Below are 22,919 nucleotides of genomic sequence, written 5' to 3'. Positions count from 1 at the left end.
TGGTATGGCGCGGCAAGGTGGTTGGCATGCCATTGGAACATGTGGCATGGCATGCCTAGGCGCGGTTTGGCGTGGCCAAAACTAGGGTTTTGGGCCAAAGGTTACCATGTGTTGTTTGGCGACCTTGGACGGCTAGGATTTGCATCTAGGATGGAAGGGTGGCCGTTGATCGTCGCACGCCTTCGTTTTTCGTAGCCGCATAGGGAAGGCCGGCATGGTGGGGCCAAGGACAATGGCACGGATGGCTTGGCATAATGGGGCCAAGGTTTTGGTACAGACGGCTTGGCATGGTGGGGCTAAGGCAAGGTGCGGTTGGCTTGGCATGGTGGGGCCAAGGGTTTGTCATGCCATTAGCGCATGGTGCGTCTAGCATGGTTGGAGAAAGGCAAGGCGCGGTTGGCTTGGCATGGTGGGGCCAAGGGTTTGGCATGCCATTGGCGCATGGTGCGGCTAGAATGGTTGGGGACAATGCAAGGTGCGGTTGGCTATGCATGGTGGGGCCAAGGGTTTGGAATTCCATTGGCGCATGGTGCGGCTAGAATGGTTGGGGCCAAGGAAAGGCGAGGTTGGCTTGGCCTAGTGGGGCCAAGGTTTTGGCATTCCATTGGCGCATGGTGCGGCTAGCATGGTTGGGGCCAAGGCAAGGTGCGGTTGGCTTGGCATGGTGGGACCAAGGGTTTCGCATGCCATTGGCGCATGATGCGGCTAGCATGGTTGGCATGCCTTGACGCGGTAGACGTGGCTGGCATGGTTTTCCATTGGCACACTGGTGCGACTGGCATGGTTGGCATGCCTTGGCGCGGAGATGTGGCTGGCATGGTTTTCCATTGGCACAGTGGTGCGGCTGGCATGGTTGGCATACCTTGGCACGGAGATGTGGCTGGCATGGTTTTCCATTGGCACAGTGGTGCGGATGGCATGCATTGGCGCGGAGATGTGGCTGGCATGGTTTGCCATTGGCACATTGGTGTGGCTGGCATGGTTGGCATGCCTTGGCGCGGAGATGTGGCTGGCATGGTTTGCCATTGGCACAGTGGTGTGGCTGGCATGGTTGGCATGACTTGGCGCGGATATGTGGATGGCATGGTTGGCATGCCTTGGCGCGGAGATGTGGCTGGCATGGTTTTCCATTGGCACAGTGGTGAGGCTGGCATGGTTGGCATGCCTTGGCGCGGTAACATGAGAATTAGGGTTTGGTATGTACGAAGATGATGTCGGTCAATACTAAGGGTTCTGCCATGGAACATGACACATGTATATAAAAAAAAGGTACCCTGGTAATTCTTACGTAGGTATGTTGAATGATTAAATTAATGCGCTAGTGGTTGTAGTGACGTCATGTCATATGTAAGGTTTTACGATTTTAACCTTAAGCTAAAAACCACCATCAACACTTACGACCGCTCGTTTTAAAGACTTATTTGAGATTGAGAAGCTCTACGAGTACCGTTGGTGGGAAACTAGATAATTGCAGTTTATTATTAGTTATCGATTGATTTGATTGACCAACGATTGTTGAACTTTAATTGCACCTAGTTTGTTTATGCTGTAGAATCTTCTCTTCTGATATAAGATTCACTCAAACTAGATCGAAATATGGATGGGGATCTTTAGACTTCTTGTATATCTAAAGACACCTTGTGATAGTCCATCGTTAACATACTCCGTATGGTGTGTAACTGATCACAAGAGATTCAAGTTGTTTGTGTGCAGGTGTTTATTGAAGATCTAAGAAGATTTGAAAACAAAGAATATTTATTATTTGAGTTCATAATATTTGGTGTGCACAAAACTTGATCGGCTGGGGATATCCAACTATAATCGGTTTATCTTTTGATAGATTGGATTGATTAGTTGCGCAGATCGGTATCAACACATTTCTTTGTGATTAATAGTATTTATTGCATAGTCCAAACAATTACTTTGGTAGTTGTTGAATAGATTGATCTAGAACCCGACAAAGGAGTTTATTGGTTCAACGGAAGATCCTTTTTTCAAACTCATATCACGTTGTTTGAAAAAAGTTGTTACCGAACATATTTGTTGTTCCTTTACTGTTTGGAATACGAACCAAAGGAATTGTTCCAAGTGCGTGACTTATTACAAGTTGGAGGCGCAGGGATACTGAGGGAACTAGGTGAACTATAGGTTTAGTGTCTTGGTCTCAACTATACGAAGTTGGTTTCATTTTGTATAGCGGCTTAATTCTAAGAGTATTCAATTCTGGACAAGGTCCCGGGGTTTTTCTACATTTGTGGTTTCCTTGTTAACAAAATATTGCTGTGTCTTTTACTTTTCTATTTCCGCAATTATAATTGATTTATTATAATTAAAAGTAAAATATACAAACATTAATTCCTAATTACTTGATAGCAATCCTATAATGTTTGGTTAAGTCCGAATCTATTATCAAGTAATCATACTTCGTTGTTGTATTGTCTCGATCTTGTATCCATAGTCAATCAGGCAAGTTATCTTGTTGTCGTATTGTCTCGAACTCGTATTCATAGACGATCACATGAAGTGTGAACCGATTCGTTATATTGTCTCGACTTAGTCCATAGACAATCACTTTCGGAGAAAGAACTTATAAGTGGAAAAGTTTTAAGATTGAGGTATATTTGGGTACCCTCGTCTTTTCAAGTTTTGTCACTAAAATTTACAAAGGGGGAGATTGTTAGAGCATAGCTCGGTTGAACCTACTAAGCGTTGGTATGTCAAGTTTGGTTGTAATATGTTAGTGAATCAAAACTCATCTAAGAGTCGCTTGATTATGTACTAGAGACAACTTCGTATAGGGTAGACTAGAAAGTCTAAAAATATGAGACATATAAGTATTATTCGAAGACCTGAAGAATGTGAAGAAGTAACGAGCTACAACGACAACATCATCCTTCCTCTTGAGGTTAGTAATATTGACTTGAAATGTTTCATTCCTAACGTATCTTTCAAGTCGTGCTATATTGAAAACATAACTGCAAATCTGTGAATGAATATTTTACTCTAGTAGTGAGACATAGTCATATGATCATAATATTAAGGAATTAGACTACGAATTATAACGCTTATCTTTTGAACTTCGTAGATATGACATCGACATAGTTTTATGAATGTTAATGTGATTATGTGTATGGGTAAAGGTGAAGATTTCTTCCTAGGAAACAATGTTTACATTTGTTTAAAGGAATTATATTCATGAACTTTTTTTATGAATCTAAAGGGAAATCGCTAGGTTATTGGTAGTGTTATTCATTGCATATCTTTGGATTACCAATATGCGTGAGTTAGTAGAACCGATCATAACTTGTTATGTATCTTGGTATAACTAATCACAATGCCTGACTTATGATTTGGTATGACTAGTTATGATTAATTAGTGTAATCCTAAGTAATCACCTGAGATGGTATGATCGATCTTTATAAATGGTGTGACCGATCCTAGTAATTAGTGTGACCAATCACAGAAGAGTTGTGTAATCGATCCTTGTAATTGGTGTAACCGGGCCCAGTAATTGGTATCCGATCCTGGTGACTTGTGTAACCGATCACAAGCAATACCATGAGTATATGGTAATCGGTCCTGGTAATTGACATAACCGATCCTGGTAACTGATGTAACTTGTCCTGGTAACTTGTGTGTCCGATCACAAGTAGTCCATATTAAGGTATAACTGATCCTAGTGATTGGTAGAACCGATTAAACCAATGATTGTGATTTGGTATCTGATTAATCACATAGTTGTCTTGGAATACAGATGAACCAATTTTAAACTTGTTTGGAAGTGTGGCATAATCGAATCCAAGATTGTAAATATGAAAGATGATTTACAAAGAAAATATGTCAACATACTTTGAACACGAACACCAACTCTTATCTTTTATTATTTAAAGTTATTCCTTAATTACTCAAGGAGATCCCCGTACGAAATAAATTAAGAATCTTTTAATTAAGGTTGTTAGTTTTATATGCTTTAATTACCAGCAATTAAATGCATATCTTTAGAGAATAAAAATTAGTAATGTGCATTTACTAATTGGAGATTTTCTATTGAGAGATTTTGGAAAATATTGGTCAAAGCATTTCCAGGAATTATGAAAACCGATTTGGGCATTTATTGCATATCTTGAGAATACTATCGGTTCTGGAAATTCCTTGGTGTCCAAACATCCTTGATCTATAAATACCCAAGTTTGCATTTATAGTAAACTATCATAAGAGCCAGGAAAACTTCATCTTTTTGTTGTTGCTGGTGGAGCCGTCTATCTGGAGAGGGAAGTACCCTAATTAGGCTAAATCTCTTACGACCGCTCGTTTAAAGACTTATGTGGGATCCAGAAGCTCCACGAGTACCATTGGTGGGAAACTAGATAATTGCAGTTTATTAGTTTTCGATTGATTTAATTGACTAACGATTGTTGAACTTTGATTGCACCTAGTTTGTTTATTCTTGAGAATATTCTCTTCTGATATAAGATTCATTCAAACTAGATCAAAGTGTCGACGATATCTTTAAAACAGTTTGTAGATCTAAAGACATCTTGTGATAATCCATTGTTAACAGACTCCTTTGTGTGCGTGATTGATCACAAGAGATTCGAGTGGTGTTGTACAGGTTTAATTGAAGATTAAAGAAGATTTGAAGACGAAAAAGATTTCTTATTGGTTTCTCATATCTTTGTGTAGCACAAACCTTGATCGGCTAGAATCCAACTAGAATCAGATTTATTTGATTAATTAGTTGCGTGAGATCGGTAACACCCAATAGTTCTCTTGAGTTCTATTTTGATTGTTACAAATCCGAATCTTATTACTTAGGTAATAAAGATTGGATTGATCTAAGCAGGCAAAGGAGTTTATTAGTTTAAACGGAAGAGCCTTTGCATATGACTTGAGGTACCTTTATCTGGAAAGAATCAATAGAGTTGTTACCAAACAGAGTTATTGTTCCTTTACTGTTTGGAATACGATCCAAAGGAGTTGTTACAGTGCGTGCACTTATTGAATGTCGGAAGTGCAGGGATACTGAAGAAACTAAGTGGACTAGGTTTAGTTGCTTGGTCTCAACTATACGAAGTTTGGTTTAGATTTTGTATAGCGGCTTAATTCTGAGAGTATTCAATTCTGGACTTGGTCCCGGGGTTTTTCTTCATTTGCGGTTTCCTCGTTAACAAAATCTTGTTGTTTCATTTACTTTTCTTTCGCAATTATAATTTTTATTATTATAATTTAAATTAAATCAAACGTTAACTCCGTATGACTTGATAGTGATCCTATAGAGTTTGGTTAAGTCTGAACCAATTATCAAGTAATCACACTTTGATTATTGTATTTTCTCGATATCGTATCCATAGACGATCATACAAAGTGTGAATACCGATTTGTCGTATTGTCTCGACTTTGTCCATAGACAATCACTTTCGGTAAGAGGACTTATAGTTGGATAATTTAAAGATTACGGTGTATTTGAGTACCCTCGTATTTTCAGCAAGGGGTAGTCTGCTTAGTCTCAATAATACGGAGTTGGTATTATATTTTGTATATCATCTTAATTCTGAGAGTATTCAAAACTGGACTAGGTCCCGGGGTTTTTATGCATTTGCGATTTCCTCGTTAACAAAATCTTTATGTGCCATTTACTTTACTTTTATGCATTATAATTGTTTTATTTTAATTAAAGTAAATTGCACTTACGTTAACTCCGCAATACTTGATAGTGATCTTATAGAGTTTGGTTAATACCCAACCTATTATCAAATACACACTATGTTGTTGTATTGCCTCGATCTTGTACCCATAGTCAAGGCGCAAGTTATCCTGTTGTTGTATTGTCTTAATCTCGTATCCATAGACGATCACACGAAGTGTGAACCAAATTGTCGTATTGTCTCGACTCTGTTCATAGACGATCACATTCTGTAGAGGACTTATAGGTTGATAAATAAAAGATAATGGTGTATTTGGGTACCCTTGTCTTTTCAATATGTGAAAAGTCATGTTGAATCAGTTTATGTTTACATAAGCTTTGTTTAGCATAACAAATGTGTTTCGGGTTTTCAACTTTTGCTATTGGCACGCATTAGTTAAAACCGATTCAACCATTCTCTGGTAAAGGTTCTTTTTGGTTGTTATTCTTTTCTCGCGAGAGGATGACAACAAATAGGGGGAGAATTCTTATTGAACTTGCGATTAATGATATATCTTTCTGGGGAGAAGTGGCTGCGGAAATTAAGGTAACGATTTTATTTGTTAGTTAATCGTTTTTCCTGTTTAAGAAAAGCATGTTTATATTGCAAATATTTTGTTTTTTCTTAACAAAATGTAGGTACAATTGATATGTTCCATTATTGTGTATGGATTGGTTTATTTGATTCAACTGTTTCCGGTTAAGAAAAACTGTGTCAATTTATTTGGCTCATGGTTTAGTATCTTTTTTATTGTTGGGTATCAAGGGGTTTTGCTTAATGAAAAGACGAGGGTACCCAAATATACCTCAATCTAAAACTTTTCCACCTATAATTCTTTTCTCCTAAAGTGTTTGTCTATGGACTGAGTCGATAAAATACAACTAATCGGTTCACACTTCGTGTGATCGTCTATAGATACGAGATCGAGATAATACAATAACAAGATAACTTGTGTGATTGACTATGGATACAAGATGGAGACAATACAACAACGAAGTATTTTTACTTGATAAAAGGTTCGGACTTAACCAAACACAATAGGATTGCTATCAAGTAAATAGGAATTAACGTTTGTGTATTTTACTTCTAATTATAATAAAACAATTATAATTGCGGAAATAGAAAAGTAAAAGACACAACAAGATTTTGTTAACGAGGAAACCGCAAATGCAGAAAAACCCCGGGACCTTGTCCAGAATTGAATACTCTCAGGATTAAGCAGCTATACAAAATCTAGACCAACTTCGTATAGTTGAGACCAAACAACTAAACCTATAGTTCACCTAGTTCCGTCTGTATCCCTGCGCCTCCAACTTGCAATAGTCACGCACTTGGAACAATTCCTTTGGTTCGTATTCCAAACAGTAAAGGAACAAAAAATATGTTCGGTAACAACTCTATTCAACCAAGTGATATGAGTTCGACAAAAGGCTCTTCCGTTTATCCCAATAAACACCTTTGTCAGGTCCTTAGATCTATCCAATAACAATTACCAAAGTAATTGTCAAGATTTTGCAATCAATACTTCGAATAACAAAGAATTGTATTGATGTCGATCTACACAACTAATAAATCAAATCTATCACAAAGATAAACCGATTATAGTTGGATCCTTTTCCAGCCGAAACAAGTATTATGCACACCAAAGATTATGAACCCAAATATCTTATTTATCTTTAAATATTCTTTGATCTTCAACAAACACCTGTATACAATCAACTTGAATCTCTTGTGATCAATCACACACAGAATGGAGTCTGTTAACAATGGACTATCACAAGATGTCTTTAGAACTACAAACAGTCTACAGATCCCCGTCGAAACTTCGATCTAGTTTGAGTGAATCTTATATCAGAAGAGAAGATTCTCAAGCATAAACAAACTAGGTGCAATCAAATTTCAACAACCATTAGTCAATCAAATCAATCGAAAACTGTTAATAAACTGCAATTATCTAGTTTCCCACCAACGGTACTAATAGAGCTTCTCAATCCCAAAGAAGTCTTTAAACCTAGAGGTCGTAAGAGATTTCTCCTAATTAGGTTACTTTCCTCTCCGAATAGGCGGCTCCACCAGTCAACACAACTAGGTAGTTTTGCTGGCTCTGAGGATTAGTTTGCTTGAAATGAAAACTTCAATATTTATAGACCAAGGAAGTTTGGACACCAAAGAATTTCCAAAACCGGATATTCTCAAAGATATGCAATAAACACCAAATCGATTTTCATAATTCCTGGAAATGCTCTGTCCAATTGATGACCGAAATCTCAGTAGAAAATCTCCAACTAGTAAATGCGCATTACTAATTTTTATTTTCTAAAGATATGCATTTTAATTGCTGGAAATTAAAAGCATATAAAACTAAAAACCTTAATTAAAAGATTCTTAATTTATTTCGATCCAGGATTCTCCTTTAGATATTAAGGAATAAACAATAAATGATAAGAGTTACTGCACATGTTCAAAGCATGTCGACATCTTTACTTTGTGAATCCTTTTTCATATTTACAATCTTGGAATCGATTTTCCACACTTCCAAACAAGTTTAGAATTTGTTCATCTGACTTCCAATAACTATGTAATTTATTATCCTATCAAATCACAAATCATGGGTTTCACAGTTCTACCAAAACAAGTTTCGGTTCTACCTCCATGTGGGTACTAGAGTTAGTCACGCTAGTTACCAAAACTTGGTTGACAAGGTACTAGGATCGGTTCCCGCATATATATGGTATCTAACTTGTATTTCTAGCACATGTTCATAGGATCGGTTCCTAATAACTAAAAACGTGTTGCACATGTTCATAGGATCGGTTCCCAATAACTAAAAAAATTTTGCACCTCTTACAAGGATAGATTCCCCTTTTGTGATCGGTTGCACCTCTTATTAGGATCGGTCCCGCAATGTCTAGAGTTGGTCATACCAATTACAAAAAATCGATCATACCATCTCAGGTTATTATTTAAGATAGTTTTCACTAATAAAAGTCAGACCAATACAAAAGTCAGGCCTTGTGAATAGTTTTACCAAGAACATAAGCAAGTCATGAGCGGTTATACTAAACACATATATTGGTAATCCAAATATTTGCAATGAATAACAATACCAATAAGCCTTGCGATTTGCCTTTCGATTCACAAAACAAGTTTATGAATTGTACTTCCTTTAAAAGAATGTAAAACATTGTTTCCTAGGACGAAATCTTGACCCATACCCATACATAATCACAATAGCATTCATACGATTATGTTGATGTCTCATATACGAAGTTCAAAAGATAAGCATTATACTTCGTATTGTATTCCTTAATACTATGTCTAACTAGAGTATAATCATTCACAGCTTCGTAGTTATGTTTTCAATATACACGACTTGAAAGATACGTTAGAGAATGAAATAGTTCAAGTCAAATATTACTAACCTCAAGTGGAAGGATGATGTCGTCATTGTAGCTCCTTACTTCTTCACATTCTTCAAGTCTTCACGTAATACTTGTAATGTCTCATATCCTAATACTTTCAAGCTAACCTATACGAAGTTGACTCTAGTAAATAATCAAGCGACTCTTTAAATGAGTTTTGGTTCACTAAAATATGACAACCAAACTTGACATACCAATGCTTGGTGGGTTCAACCGAGCTATGCTCTAACACTTAACGAAATTCGGTGCAATTGCGGTTTTGTAGTGTATATATTTGTTTCAATTGCTTCCGGTTAATAAAAACAACTGCAAGTCAATTTATTTGGGTTTGTATCTATTTTTTTTGGCTTAACAAAATTATGGGGTCATTTTTTTAGTCCAATTGATTCCGGATAAGAGAAACTAAGTTAATTCTGATCTTAGTTAGAATTACCAATTGGAGGATTCGGTTATTCAAGTCTAATCAGATGCCTTGACAAGAAAAACTAGTTAACTAATCAAGTGTTTGTATTGTCAAAAGGGAAAGATCTAAGTAATTGCCTGAATAACTAGAGCCTGATAAGAAAAATAAAGTTAATTCTGATCTTTATTTTGCTCTTATAGAAACAAGCGATTATACATACGCAATCGGCTAAACAATAGAATTAAGTATCTTAGTCGATTTGTTGGACCATAGGAAAAATTGCTTCTGGCAATTGAAACTAAATTACTCTGTAGTTTCGGTTTTAATATTGGTTATCTAAAATGGTATGTGAAACCTTCATGCTTACTCTTATAGGTTGTACCAGTCATATAGATTTGTAAGATCTTTTCGGTTTGTCCTTTATTTGCTCGAACCTTTGTCATTTTGTGACAGAAAGGGGAGAAATATATGGAGAAACAAGTGATTTTTAATCACTAGGAAAGGACAATTATGCTTAAACGTTATATCTAACGAAAGAGTAAAGTTTTGATTAAGGGGGAGAAACATATCATCATGTTGTGTAGTATTTCCGACAACAAAAAGGAAATAACAAAGATGTTCGGATTGAATATATACCTAGCTTTCCTTTAGGGGGAGTAAAAGCTTTTGTTATTCAAATGTCAACAACGACATTTATTTATTGAATATATGCAGGTTATTATGTTGTTGAAACTTGGAATCAAGCATATGAAGAATGAGTTATTTAGTAATTCGTTTATCTCCACATGTAATAAGAGTATTGTCACTAAAATTTACAAAGGGGATATTATTAGAGCATAGCTCAGTTGAACCCACCAAGCGTTGGTATGTCAAGTTTGGTTGTTATATTTTAGTATTAAAACTCATCTGTGTAATACCCTGTATTTTTAGCTACTGTTTCGGGTCGGGTTATACCCGGATTAGTTAACCTTGTGGCTTAGGTTGTTGTTCCTTAGCCTTAGCCTAGGTTGGTGGATTGAACTGGATATGTTATACATTATGGTGTCAGGAATGTTCACTAACATTTTGAGGTAGATCGGACAAACTTATAATTACGAAACCTATGATGTAAAATTTTGAAGTTAGTGTGTTTGCTTAAATGGTTGAAAGAATTACATCGTTAGTTGGGTTGTGAACTTATAACTAGTTGATGAAGTGGTTTGGAATATCAAAATGTATGATGTATGATAATACGTGTTTGAATGGCCGTGCCCGTACCGAGGATACACGGATAGGTGGGGCACGACCCAAGGATATTCGTGCAAGTGAGATTGGCGGTTCCGTGCCGAGGATACACGGATAGGAAGGGCACGAACCGAGGATACTCGTGGAGGATTCGGTAGGTTGAACATATATATATAATTAAATTCTTGAAGTTGCATCATATGCTCGTTTATACATATTCTCTTTGATTGGTTGACGTGTTTTCATATATTTTTGAGAAAGGGAATGCATTCTATTGAGCTGTCATCTCACCCCATTGACATTCCTTGCAGATTTATGAAAGTTGGAAGTGGAAGCTAGAAATGAGTAGCTTAGTGATTTCATTATTTTCTTGCATTGTTTGAGATGTAAATTGGATTAAATAAATGTTGGTTGAAAATGTTTTTGAACGATGTTTAGTGTATTTATATGCTTCAATTCATGTATAAAAGTTTAAATTATGTTTGGTATAAAAGTGAATTAGCAAGAATTAATATATGCATAAGTTCCAACCCGTAACGCTCTGAGTTCGGATCTCCATATGGGTTTGACCCTGGTCCGGAACTCGGGGTGTTACATCTAGAGTTGCTTGATTAAATACTAGAGTCAACTTCCTTTAGGTTAGACTAGAAAGTCTAGGAATGTAGAGACATACAAGTATTACTCCGAAGACCTGAAGAATGAGAAGAAGTAACGGCTACAACAAAGACATCATCCTTCCACTTGAGGTTAGTAATATTGACTTGAACTTGTTTCCATTTCTAACGTATCTTTCAAGTCGTGCTACATTGAAAACATAACATGTAAAGCTGTATATAAATAATACTCTAGTGGATAAACATGATCATAATAGTATGGTCATAGTAATAAGGAATTACATTACGAAGTATAACACTTATCATTTGAACTTCGTAGATATGACATCGACATAATCTTGTATATAGTTTTATGATTATGTGTATGGGTTTATGGCGAAGATTTCTTCCTAGGAAACAATGTTTTACATTTGTTTAAAGGAAGTAGGTTGGTGAACTTGTTTCATGAACTGAAAGGGAAATCAATAGGTATATTGGTCCGGCTATTCGTTGCATATTCGTTGGATGACCAATATGTGTGAGTTGGTATAACTGATCTTAACTCAGGTTATGTATCTTGGTATAACCGATCACAATACCTAGACTTATGATTTGGTATGACCGGTTCTGGTAATCTGTATAACCGATCCTAAGTAATCACCATGAGATGGTATGATCGAGCCTTGTAACTGGTGTGACCGATTCTGGTAGTTCATAAGAGGTTATGTGACCAATCCTTGTAATTGGTATGACCGATCACAAGTAGGTACCATGTTTAGGTAGAACTGATCCATGTGATTGGTATGACCGATCCGACCCATGTATGTGACTTGGTAGGACCGATCACAACTAACCATTGTGACTTGGTAGGACCGATCACAACTAACCATTGTGACTTGGTATGACCGATCACATAGTAGTCTTGAAATTTTGGTAGAACCAATTCTAAACTTGTTTGGAAGTGTGGTAGAACCGATTCCAAGATACAAATCCGTTTTTCCATGAATTACATATTTTCTTCATGAACTTGTGTAGTTTCGAAATTAGGATTTGTTGTGTAAAGGTGTCAACATACTTTGAACATGAGCATTAACTCTTATCATTTATTGTCCAAAGATATTCCTTGGTACTCAAGGTGATCCTGTACCGAAATAAATTAAGAATCTTTTAGTTAAGGTTTTTGGTTTTATATGCTTTAATTACCAGCAAGTAATGCATAGCTCTAGAGAATAAAAATTAGTAATGTGGATTTACTAATTGGATATTTTCTATGAGAGATTTCGGAAAATATTGTACTAAGTTTATTGGAATTAGGAAAACCGAATTGAGGCATTCATTGCATATCTTAAGAATATTTTCGGTTTTGGAAATTCCTTAGTGTCCAAACAACCTTGGTCTATAAACACCTAAGTTTTCATTTCTAGCAAACTATCCTAAGAGCCAGGCAAACTTCATTTCATGTTGTTTCTGGTGGAGCCGTCTATTCGGACAGGAATGTATCATAATTAGGTGAAATCTCTTACGACCGCTCATTTAAAGACTTCCGTGGGATCAAAAAGCTCTAGGAGTACCGTTGGTGGGAAACTAGATAATTGCATTATTATTGTAGTTTTCGGTTGTTGATTTGATTGACTAACGATTGTTGAAACTTTGATTGCACCTAGTTTGTTTATTGTTGAGAACCTTCTCTTATGATATAAGGCTCATTCAAACTAGATCAAACTATCGACAGGATCTTTAGAACTGTTGTTATATCTAAAGACATCTTGTGATTACCATTGTTAAAAGACTTCGTTCTGTGTCTGATTGATCACATAAAGATTCAAGTATTGTTGTGAAGGTATTTGAAGGAAATAGAAGATTTGAATACGAAAATATATTCTTATTAGTTTTCCTATCTTGTGGATTTAGTGCACAAACCTTGATCGTTGGGATCCAACTAGAATCATATTATCTTTGATAGACTTGATTGACTAGTTGCACGAGATCGACATCACTTTATAGTTTCTCTTTGAGATCTATATTGATTTATTGCGAATCTAAAGATTGATTATTTCAATATTCAATGTTTTGATTGATCTAACCAGACAAAGGAATTTATTAGATTAAACATAAGATCCTTTGTCAACAACTCACATATCTTCTATCAAGATTGATTAGAGTCGTTACCAAACAGATTCTTCTTTTGCTGTTTGGAATACGATCCAAAGGACTTGATATTTGCGTGTGTGACTCTAGAAGTCGAAGGCGAAGGGATACTGAGGGAACTAAGTAGATAGGGGTAGTAAGCTTGGTCTAAACTATACGAAGTTGGTATTTGGTTTTGTATAGCGGCTTAATTCTGATAGTATTCAAAACTGGACTAGGTCCCAGGGTTTTTCTGCATTTGCGGTTTGCTCGTTAACAAAATCTTGTTGTGTCTTTTACTTGTTTTCTGCATTATAATTGTTAGTATAATTAAGTAAAATACACAAGTATATTAACTCCGTAATACTTGATATTAATCCTATAGAGTATCCGTTATTTCCGAACCTAGTATCAAGTACACACTTTGTTATCGTATCGTCTCGATCTTGTATCCATAGTCAATCACACAAGTTATCTTGTTGTTGTATTGTATCGATCTCTTTTCCATAGACGACCACACGAAGTGTGAACAGAATTGTCGTATGTCCCGACTCTGTCCATAGACGATCACATTCGATAGAGTAATTATAGGTGGATAAATAAAAGATTGTTGTGTATTTGGGTACCCTCGTCTTTTCACTTGTCTATAAATACTTGAGTTTTCATTTCTTGCAAACTATCCTAAGAGCCAGGCAAACTTCATTTCTTGTAGTTTCTGGTAGAGTCATCTATTCAGAGAGGAAAGTACCCTAATTAGGCGAAATCTCTTACGAACGCTCGTGTAAAAACTTTTATAGGATCAAGAAGTTATACGAGTACTTTTGGTGGGAATCTAGATAATTGCAGTGTTATTAGTTTTCGATTATTGATTTGATTTACTAACGGTTGTTGTAACTTGGGTTGCACCTAGTTTGTTTATTCTTGAGAATTTCTTTTCTGATATAAGATTCACTCAAACTAGATCAATGTATCGACTGTATGTTTAGAACCATCTTGGAATCTAAAGACATCTTGTGATAATCCATTGTTAAGAGACTCTGTTCTGTGCGTGATTGATAACAAGAGTATTCAAGTGTTGTTATGCAGGTATTTGAAGGCAATAAAAGATTTGAAGACGAAGAAGAATTCTTATTAGTTGACATATCTTGTGGATTAGTGCACAAACCTTGATCGGCTGGGATCCAACTAGAATTGGTTTATATTTGATAGACTTGATTGATTAGTTGTGTGAGATCGACATTTCTTTATAGTTTCTCTTTAAGATCTATACTGATTGATTGCGAAACTAGAACTGGATTATTTCTACAATCAATATTTTGATTGATATAACCAGACAAAGGAGTTTAGATTAAATATAAGAGCCTTTGTCAACAACTCACATATCTTCTAGCAAGATTTATTAGAGTGGTTACCAAACAGATTCTTCCTTTGTTGTTTGGAATACGATCCAAATGACTTGTTATTCACGTGCGTGACTCTAGAAGTCAAAGGTGCAGGGATTCTGAGGGAACTAAGTAGCTAGGGGTCGGTCTCAATTATACGAAATTGGTATTAGATTTTGTATAAAGGCTTAATTCTAAGAGTATACAAAACTGTACTAGGTCCTGGGGTTTTTCTGCATTTGCGGTTTCCTCGTTAACAAAATCTTGTTGTGCCATTTACTTTACTATTCCGCAATTACATTTGGTTTATATAATTTAAAGTAATTGCACTTGTACGTTAATTCGGTAACACTTGATATTGATCCTATAGAGTTTCGGTTATTACAGAACCTATTATCAAGTACACACTTTGTTGTCGTATCTGGTAGAGCATAACTCGGTTGAACCCACCAAGCGTTGGTATGTCAAGATTGATTGTCATATTGTAGTGAACCAAAACTCATTTAAAGAGTCGCTTGATATTTACTAGAGTCAACTTCGTATAGGTTAGCTTGAAAGTATTAGGATATGAGACATTACAAGTATTACGTGAAGACTTGAAGAATGTGAAGAAGTAAGGAGCTACAATGACAACATCATCCTTCTACTTGAGGTTAGTAATATTTGACTTGAACTGTCTTATTCCCTAACGTATCTTTCAAGTCGTGCATATTAAAAACATAACTGCGAAGTTGTGAATGATCAAACTCTAGTTAGACATAGTATTAAGGAATTAGAATACGAAGTATAACGAATATCTTTTAAACTTCGTATATAAGACATCGACATAATCGTATGAATGCTATTGTGATTGTGTATGGGTATGGTGAAGATTTCGTCCTAGGAGACAATGTTTTACATTCGTTTAAAGGAAGTAAATTCATAAACTTGTTTTGTGAATCGAAAGGGAAATCGCTAGGCTTATTGGTATTGTTATTCATTGCAAATCTTTTGAATTACCAATATGTGTGTTTAGTATAACCACTCATAACTTGTTTATGTATCTTGGTAAAACTATTCACAAGGCCTGACTTTTGTATTGGTATGACTTTTATTAGTGAAACAAATCTTAAGTAATCACCTAAGATGGTAAGATCGATATCTTGAATTTGATATGACTAAATACTAGCCATTGTGTAACCGATCCTAGTAAGAGGTGTGACCGATCACAAGAGAGAGTGTAATTGATCCTTGTAAGAGGTTTAACAAATTTTAGTAAGTTGGTGTAACTGATCCTATAACTTGGTCAACCGAACACAATTTTACCATAAGAAGTGGTAACCGATCCTAGTACTTAGTTAGCCATTTTATGGTAACTAGTGTAACCGATCCTAGCACCCACTTGGAGGTAGAACCGAAACTTTATGTTGAGGTAGAACCGTGAAACCCATTAATGGTGATTTGATAGGATAATCAATCACATAGTTCTTGGAAGTCAGATGAACCAATTCTAAACTTGTTTGGAAGTGTGGCAAATCGGTTCCAAGATTGTAAATATGAAAAAGGATTTACAAAGTAAAGATGTCGACATACTTTGAACATGTGCAGTAACTCTTATCTTTTATTGTTCAAATATATTACTTAATAGCTAAAGGAGAATCCCGGATTGAAATAAATTGAGAATCTTTTAATTAAGGTTTTTAGTTTTTATATGCTTTTAATTTCCAGCAATTAAAATGCATATCTTTAGAATATAAAAATTAGTAATGTGCATTTACTTGTTTGAGATTTTCTACTGAAGGTCAATATTTGGACAAAGCATTTCCAGGAATTATGAAAACCGTTTTTGCCCTTATTGCGTATCTTTGAGAATATTCAGTTTTGGAAATTCCTTGTGTCCAAACTTCCTTGTCTATAAATACTGAAGTTTTCATTTCTAGCAAACTAATCCTCAGAGCCAGCAAAACTACCTACTTGTGTTGTTACTGGTGGAGCCGCCTATTCGGATAGGAAAGTACCCTAATTAGGCGAAATCTCTTACGACCTCTCGGTTTAAAGACTTCTTTGGGATTGAGAAGCTCTATTAGTACCGTTGGTGGGAAACTAGGTAATTGCAGTTTATTATTAGTTTTCGACTCATTTGATTGACTAACGGTTGTTGAACTTTGATTGCACCTAGTTTGGTTATGCTTGAGAATCTTCTCTTATGATATAAGATTCACTCAAACAAGATCGAAGTTTCGACAGGGATCTTTAGACTGTTTGTAGATCTAAAGACGTCTTGTGATAATCTATTGTTACCAGACATCATTCTGTGTGTGATTGATCACAAGAGATTCAATTTGACTGTGTGCGGGTGTTTATTGAAGATCTAAGAAGATTTGAAGACAAAGAAGATTTCTGATTTGGGTTCATAATCTTTGGTGTGCACAATACTTGTTTCGGCTGGAAAAGGATCCAACTATAATCGGTTTATCTTTGTGATAGATTTGATTTATTAGTTGAGTAGATCGGCATCAATACGATTCTTTGTGATTAAAAGTATTGATTGCAAAATCTAGATACAATTACTTTGGTAGTTGTTATTGGATAGATCTAAGGACCTTACAGAGGAGTTTATTGGGATAAATGAAAGAGCCTTTTGTCAAACTCATATCACGTTGTTTGAAAGGAGTTGTTACCGAACAAATTTGTTGTTCCTTTACTGTTTGGAATACGAACCAAAGGAATTGTTCCAAGTGCTTGACTTATTGCAAGTTGGAGGCACAGGTTTACAGACGGAACTAAGTGAACTATAGGTTTAGTTGCTTGGTCTCAACTATACGAAGTTGGTTTAGATTTTGTATAGCGGCTTAATCCTGAGAGTATTCAGTTCTGGACAAGGTCCCAGAGTTTTTCTCCATTTGCGGTTTCCTCGTTAACAAAATCTTTCTATGTCGTTTACTTTTAATTTCCGCATTGTAATAGTTTTATTATAATTAAAGTAAATTACACTTTGTATGTTAACAGGGCACTTGATATTTATCCCATTGGTTTAGGTTATTTCCATACCTTTTATCAAGTGATCACTTTGTTGTTGTATTGTTTCGATTCCATATCCATAGACAATCACACAATGTGTATTGGTTTTCTCCACTTGCGTTTGATATTTAATTCATGAGTTAGGCCAGTTCGGACTAACCCTATATCAAGTGGACACCATGTTTAAATATTCCTTGAGTGATTGTATCTCCAAGAGTTTTATACACAGTGGGTCTTGTATAGGTTGTGATCAAAATAAAAGATTGTGGTGTATTTGGGTACTCTCGTCTTTTCAATTGGTATCAGAGCAGGCAAACACGAAAAAATATAATAATTTGTGTTTGGTGCGATCCAACCTATAAGAAAATGAATCTTATGAATGATTCAATTAACGTAATGGCAGGTTTTGACTACTTCAAAAAATCATAGTGGAAGACACGAATGAAGTATGTAATCCTCTTATTCCTAAATGTATTAGGAATTGGAATTATGTCTATGTATGTCTTGGGTGACTTACATAATCCTTTGGATCTGATAGAGTTGTATAGAATTGTGTTTGTTACTGACTATGACAATGATACAATTCTATATGTGACAGGATGTATCTTGAAAATGCATAAGATTCCTCTCAAAAAATTTCATCACTATATGAACCATGGCTATTGTGTTCTTGAAAAATCTGGAATCTTAAATATATTTTGGATGAACTACCAAAGTATATATATGTACATTTTCAGAGCAAAGACTGTCAATGTATCGCTATCTAAGATGCGATTTTGGAAAATGTGTAATCCTACAAGGAATGAGTCTTCATTTTATAAATCTATTAACAGTGGAGTGCTTTCACAACTGTTTTAATAAAGCAAGTGATCTTTTGATATATTACAGGATTCATGATTATAATGGTATTTTTAACAAATATCATATTTTGTTCAAATTTTTCTCTGCATACTCTAGTAGAAAATTCCTGAGTGAATTTCAAATGATGTTATCAAATCTTGGTAATAATAGAGTAAACAGATTTTTGGATAGAAGCATAGAATCAATCTGTAATAAAGATCCATACCATGAAAAATCGGTTTTCCAAAAGAAAGACCTAGATATAAAACTGGAATTGTTTCCCCACAAGCTTCGGTTTCCGATTTTGGTAGAATTTCCTAATACTAGTTATTTTCAGTTTTTGATATCAATTCTTCCTATAAAAGATAACCTCTTGCTATGTTTACAAACATATTGGGGAAGATTGATCCAAACTGTAACTAGGGTTTTTCATATTTTTGGAAGTATGAGAAAAAGGAAATCAAGAGAGGAAGACTCTAAAGCATACAAACTGGATTTGAATCCATTCATTCCTCCTGGAGATATTGAGAAAATCAAGTATCCTCACTTGATCAAAAACGAAAATGATCATACAATCTTCGTGGATAATACATGCTTTGAAAGATATCAAGCTTTAAAGGGAGTAAGGTTGATTGCTGAGAAGAGATTCGATCCAAATGTTTCAGAAACCAATTATGTGAAGTTCGTTCAAGACCGAATCTGGGGAAATATGTTTGAGTTTGAGAAATATTCACCTGATATAGTAGAATATTTTATGCTAATATTCATAATATTGATCATGAACAACTTACTTTCAATACTTTGGTTGGAAGTACTTTCCATCATGTCGACAGAAAGATGATATCAAAGATCATCAATTACAAAGTGAAGGGAAATCACATGATTACCGGTTCTGAAATTGAGCACGATAACATTTCAAAACTTATCACTGGAAAAACTGTTGAATGGAAAAAGAGAAAGATGCTAACCAAAGATGTACCCTTCTACTTAAGGGTTTTCGGTAAACTTCTGTAGCAACTCTGTTTGCTTGCACAAGAGATTCTGCACAATGGGATAAAGAATTTGCGGAGCTTGTATACTACCTTCTTGAAGGAAAAAAGCAAATTGATATTTGTGGAATGGTTATCAATCAAATGATTAAGATCATCGAATCTATCAATACCACAGCTTTCCATAGAAATCTTGATACCCCTGCCTCATCACCAAGTTGTGTACAATGGGGAATAATGTCGGAGATGAGAAACTCACTAAAACTGTCTCTCAAGGAATTATCAAGCAGATTAGTAGGACTAAAAGGGGACATAATATCTCAAATGATCAGATCTATAGCAATGTAGATCTCATGTTCCATATCTTACGTCTTAGAAGACAATTAGACTGTATTCAGAAACAGTTAACCTTTGCCTCCAGAAATGATCCAGAAATTCATAAGGAAATCCTAGAGATCAATGATGAGTTTTTAAGAGGCGAAAAAGATCAAGACTCTGAAGAAGAATCTGACGAGAAAACAAACGAAGACTAATATTTATCTTCAATAAAAATAAACATTAGTTTTGTTTATTACAATAAAGTCTATTTTTGAATAAAATTATCTATTACTTTATGAATAAAATTATTATTTTATAATTTTTCTTGTGATAGTTTTTGATTACATAGCCTGTGCTCGAATGCCTTATATTATTGTTATGTATGTTTATGGGATGTTTGATTTCGGTTTTCATGACCTTAATATTTGATCTCATATGTGTGAACCCTTATCGTTTGGGTGACTTTTTGATTTAGCGGGATTGAGTTCTAGCCCATGTTGGTAGGATTTATCAAAGGATCATGAGGGGTTCTGATTGAAAAAAATATGTGAAAAAGTCACAATATGCTGAATCATTTGGTTTAGCATAAAAGCATATGTGTTTCTGGGTTTCAACTTTTGCATTGCAATAGTTAAAACCGGTTTTCAACATTTCTCTAGTAAAGGTTGCTCTTTGTTGTTGTTCTTTTGTTTTGCGAGAGGATGAAAACATAACGGGGAGGGGGGGGGGGTTCTAATATGAACTTGCGCTTAATGACATATCTTAAGGGGAGAAGAGGATGCAGAACTTGAGGTAACGAATTTGTTAGTTAATCGTTTTCCTGTTTAAGAAAAACCTGATTTTATTGCATATGTTTATTGCCTTTGCTTAAAAGAAATTCGGTACAATTGATGTTTTATTCCATTTCTTGTGTATGGGTATGTGTGATTCAATTGTTTTCGGTTAAAAAAAACTATTGTTATCTTGCTTTATGGTTTAGTATCAATTGTTTAGGCTTACGAAATTACGGTGCAACTGCGGTACTTTGATGCCTATGTTGTTTCAATTGCTTCCGGTTGAGGTAAATAATTATGCAAGTTGATTTATTTGGTTTGTATGAATTTTTTATGGCTTAACAAAAGAAAAGGTTTTCAGGATGAATTGTTTAGTCCAATTCGATTCCGGATAAGAGAAACTAAGTTACTTCTGATCTTAGTTAGACTTATCAAAGTGGAGGTTTCGGTTATTCAAGTCTAATCGAATGCCTTAACAAGAAATGCTAGTAAACTAACCTAGTACTTGTCTTGTTTAAAAGTGAAAGGTTTAAGTTATTGATGAGAATAACTAGAACCTGATGAGAAAAATAGAGTTAATTCTGATCTTTATTTTAGTCTTATCGAACAAGCGATTGTATTTGTACAATCGGTTTACCAAAGGAACTAAGTTACTTAGTCGATTTTTTGTTTGCTAAACTATTAGGAAAATTGCTTCCGGAAATTGTTTCCTTGGTAACATATCAAAACAAAATTACTTTGTAGTTTCGTTTTTGATATTGGTTATCTAAAATGGTGTGTGGAACCCTCATGCTTAACTTTTATAGGTTACAAGTCTCTTTGTAAGATTTGTAAGATCCTTTCGGTTTGTCCTTTATTTGCTCATACCTTTGTCATTTTGTGACAAAAAGGGGGAGAAATATATGGAGTAAACAAGTGATATTAATATTGATTTGTATTGATTTGGTATCACTAAGGGAAAGGACAATGGTGCTTAAACGTTATATCTAACGAAAGAGTAAAGCATAGACTAAGAGGGAGTAACATATCATATGATGATGGAAATAACAAAGACGTGCGGATTGAAAATATACATATCTTACCTTTAGGGGGAGTATTAGATTTGTTATTATAATGTCCAACGGCATTTAAAAGATTGAATGTATACAGGTTATTGTGCTATTGAATTTGGCAATCAAGCATATGTGTAATGAATTCTTGTAATTTTTTTATCCATATGATGTAAGAGTTTTGTCACTAAAATTGACAAAAGAGGAGATTGTTAGAGCATAGCTCGGTTGAACCCACCAAGCGTTGGTATGTCAAGATTGGTTTGTCATATTTTAGTGAACCAAAAATCATTTAAAGAGTCGCTTGATTATTTACTAGAGTCAACTTCGTATAGGTTTGCTTGAACGTATTAGGATATGAGACATTACAAGTATTACGTGAAGACTTGAAGAATGTGAAGAAGTAAGGAGCTTCAACGACGACATCATCCTTCCACTTGAGGTTAGTAATATTTGACTTGAACTGTTTCATTCCCTAACATATCTTTCAAGTGGTACATATTGAAAACGTAACTGCGAAGCTGTGAAGGATTATACTCTAGTTAGACATAGTATTAAGGATTGAAGATTTCGTCCTAGGAGACAATGTTTTACATTCGTTTAAAGGAAGTAAATTCATAAACTTGTTTTGTGAATAGAAAGGGAAATCGCCAGGCTTATTGGTATTGTTATTCATTGCAAATCTTTTGAATTACCAATATGTGTGTTTAGTATAACCGCTCATAACTTGTTTATGTATATTGGTAAAACTATTCACAAGGCCTGACGTTTTTATTGGTATGACTTTTATTAGTGAAACAAATCTTAAGTAATCACCTAAGATGGTAAGATCGATATCTTGAATTTGATATGACCAATTACTAGCCATTGGGTAATTGATCCTAGTAAGAGGTGTGACCAATCACAAGAGAGAGTATAATCGATCCTTGTAAGAGGTTTAACAAGTTTTAGTAAGTTGGTGTAACCGATCCTATAACTTGGTCAAACGATCACAAGTTTTACCATAAGAAGTGGTAAGCGATCCTAGTACTTAGTTAGACATTTTATGGTAACTAGTGTAACCGATCCTAGTACCCACTTGGAGGTAGAACCGAAACTTTGTGTTGAGGTAGAA

This window comes from Papaver somniferum, unplaced genomic scaffold, assembly GCF_003573695.1.
Source record: "Papaver somniferum cultivar HN1 unplaced genomic scaffold, ASM357369v1 unplaced-scaffold_133, whole genome shotgun sequence".
Classification (NCBI taxonomy): Eukaryota; Viridiplantae; Streptophyta; class Magnoliopsida; order Ranunculales; family Papaveraceae; genus Papaver; species Papaver somniferum.
Note: the sequence above shows the minus strand (reverse complement) of the source record.